We start from the raw sequence: 3,561 nt of genomic DNA, 5'->3' as shown, positions 1-3,561 counted from the left end.
AAAATACTTCAAAGTAAATTGCACCTTATAGATAGTGTACAGATTATGTTGCATTCTCATTATTATCTCGTTTTTGTTCGAAACGTTATTATGTCATATTTTTTTATGGAGTATCCTCTGCTAATCCTAAAAATCACGATTTTTTATGGGATCTGATTTTTAAGCAGTGCATCATCAAAGTTTAAAAATTTTTCAATTACCAGAAGCATGAAATTATTTGAAGATCAGCATTTTATTTCTACATGCCGATCAGTTTTATGACAAGGACAAAGTATCGCTTGTTCTTTTTTGTTGAAAATATTTCCAATTTATTTTCAGAACCTTGAGATTGTTGAGTTCCTTTGCCTCTAGGTAATGGGTAATGTGAGAAGCCGAGCAGACAAAATATTTTTTTTTTACCATTAGTTTTGCTAGTCGACTCAGCCCAACAAACATTGAAAGGTGAATAATATCTTAAAATATGCTTCTTCAGCTAAAAAAAATATTATTCAACTCTTTATCACTTCAAATTTTGTTGGGAGCTTCTTGCATTTGCTCTGCCAGAGATGTGTTTTTAGTAAACATACTTATTACATTCTTTAAAACAGAGTAGTTCTGTCGAGTTTACTGGTTTCGTGATTTTTTGCACCATGTCATCACAATATGTTTTCTTCTTTTGAAAGGTGCTCGTTCTTATCTCTCACCAATCTAGTAACTTGGATGTTTTTTGGTAGTGAAGAAATTGTATAGATGCACTGAACTTTCGAAAATTTAGGTTTGGAAATATGGTTAGAAATCAAAATGTAACGTTTTTAATTATGTGTCCATCTTTCAAACATGCACAGTTCTTTCTGTTACTGTTGCTTTGCAGTTCGACTAAGATTTTCAATAGCAGTTTTTTTTTTCTTCTTTCGCACATAAGACGGAATAATTTTCTATGTAAAGTGTTGAGACAAAAACTTCTGAGATTCGGCCTGGTTACCATTCGGGCTGATTGCCATTCGGTCTAATGGCCATTAGCCATTCGTTCTAATGGCCATCAGCCTTATGACCCAGCATGGTGGGAGGGAGTGTAATATTTTGTGACAAGCAATGCATTAGGTCCAGGAAAAACGTGACGATAGATATAGAGTGGATATTTGTTTCCTGAAGTCGGAGTGACATTATTAATAAATGACCATTTATTGGATATCTTCTTTAAATGAAATCTGTAAAATAGAACGCTTGATTTCCTACTTAAAAATCACGCTCAAGTTTCATCAAACTTCAATGATCAGGTGAACTCCATCCAATGTTTTGTAGCTATGTCACACCATGTTAGTGAGTTTTTATCATCACGTTTCTTATCTAATCTATTTTAATCTAATCTAATCTAATCTAATCTAATCTAATAAAAGCATCCAGGAAAATGATTATATGAGCTATTTATATAAATATATATTTTATATTTATTTTTTATTTTATTTTACATGCATAATGTCACCAATGTTAACAAAACTCCTTATTTACATTTGACGCTTTGTTGGCTTGAAATATCACAAAACACTTTAATTTATTCCTTCCTTGGCAACACGATCGATGCGTCGTCATGAGTTCTCCTAGATTGAGATGTAAAGCTCGGTAGTGGCGATCCAGAATCGGGCAATCAAATACTGGCATCTATGAAAGTTCTTCACCGAATCAGTAGCCAATTAAAAAAAAAACATCGCAAAACACCATTTAATAAAAAACAGTTCGACAGTGAGCATGCATAAGGGCCTATACGCGATGATCGATTCGCTTCGTCGATTTTCTCTTTTGTTAATAACTCGCTAGATTTAACGTTTCTCGGTGCGTTTGCTGTTGTTTTTGATAGCCAATACAACCTGTTACAACTCTGCATTGAACAAATTCTAGAAAATTGTTTCGCTTAGCTGTAGCAATGCAAAGAGAAAATCGATGAAGAGAATTGATCATCGCGTATTCGCCCTTATGCATGCTCACTGTCGAGTTCATCACAGTTTATCGCTGAAACTGATCGAATTGAGAAATAACGTAAAAAACTACCGCACAATAATTTTTAATTTTCAGTTTTTAAAATTTTCAAGCAATTGTTTCAACAGAGATCGTATCTACTTTAATCATATTGTGTAATAAAGATGTTTAGAAGAGAACTCTGATTACATTCAAATTTAAAATATTTAAAAAATTTAAATTTTAATTTATTAGAGAATTTCTCCAATCCGGGGAAAAGGGCCTAACAAAAGTTTTGTTTGTTTTGTTGGCCCTTTTGAAATGTTACGTGAGATATCATGAGTTTCTTATTCTAACAGGATCATTCAAATTTCCAAAATTATCGTAACGATAACTCAACCCCGAATGAATAGCAAGCAAATTATACTCAGTGCTAAAATTATAATCGGCAAAGGTTTAATAAATCTCTCCTTGTTCAAAAATATGCTCTAGTTATCATTCATTTACCCTGCTTTCACCTGTTCCGTCGTAATTTTAAGTTCACCACCTCGGATGGCAAAGATAAAATACTGTTTGCGCGCTCCGTTAAAAAGTTATACTTCTCGGAAGTGGAAGAGTTGTGGGGTGTAGGTACGTAGGTATATCAGCATCCAGTGCAGTGGTGGAAAGCCGGTAGCAGCAGATTTCCCAGCTTTTTGTTTGTTATCATTCTCACCATCACGGTGTGGTGGTGCGAGCTCTTTTGTTGACTCTTCCTTTCCGCTCCGATTGTGATTGTGTGCTTGCCACGAACGAAGGGTAGCAAACAGGGTGGCAACAACGAACGGTGGATGTAATTAAAGCCATAAAGTCTGGTGCTGATTTTCCATTGGCATAGCTGCTCTACATTCTAGTCAACACCCAGATGGAGCCAAAAGCTCACACCAAGCAGAACATGATTAAAATTTAATATCTTCAGTCGAACTCTCGATCCACAAATTTGCTCCTTATAAGAAATTGAGCGAGGGCAATAAATTACGGTATGTATTCAGCACCCTGCCTGTCTGGAAATGGTTGTCGAAGCCAAGAGTTTCTCAACACTTTGTTGTGAGATACTTATCTCTAGGTCGGCTGTTGTCGGTTTTATATGAAGTTGAGGGAAACTTTTTACTTTTGTCGTTTAGAATAACCAGTTGCTTGTTCACTAATGACGCACATTTTCAATTGAAATTCACTTCATTAAAGCATTTAGACACACTGAACTCCTTGAGCACTGAACCAAAATCACATTTTTCTGGTATTCTGGCAACTGCAATTATTCTGGAAGCGTAGATCCAGTAGTTAGACCTAGTGAACACTAGGGTCACTAAGCGGGTACGTCAACGAACAAAATGGCGGTAACACAAAAAGGTCATGTGAGGGTATCGAGTGAATTAGTTCAACTGTACTGCCCATAATCGCATATCAGTCCCATATGGATAGGAAATCAAGCAAAGATGGGACTGATATGCGATTATGGGTAGTGTACTTTTAATTTAGTTAGGTTTAACATTAGCGTCAACTTGTACTGCCGAAGACTTATTACCTGAATTGAGCTGAGCTGCATCAAATTAACTCACTCTAATTCACTACTAAGACTCACTAATAGAC

Source organism: Ochlerotatus camptorhynchus, unplaced genomic scaffold (assembly GCF_037179485.1).
Source record: "Ochlerotatus camptorhynchus isolate MF236.1 unplaced genomic scaffold, CSIRO-AGI_Acam_v1.1 ptg000112l, whole genome shotgun sequence".
Taxonomy (NCBI): Eukaryota; Metazoa; Arthropoda; class Insecta; order Diptera; family Culicidae; genus Ochlerotatus; species Ochlerotatus camptorhynchus.
The sequence above is the reverse complement of the archived record's forward strand: the minus strand, read 5'-3'. Positions refer to the sequence as shown.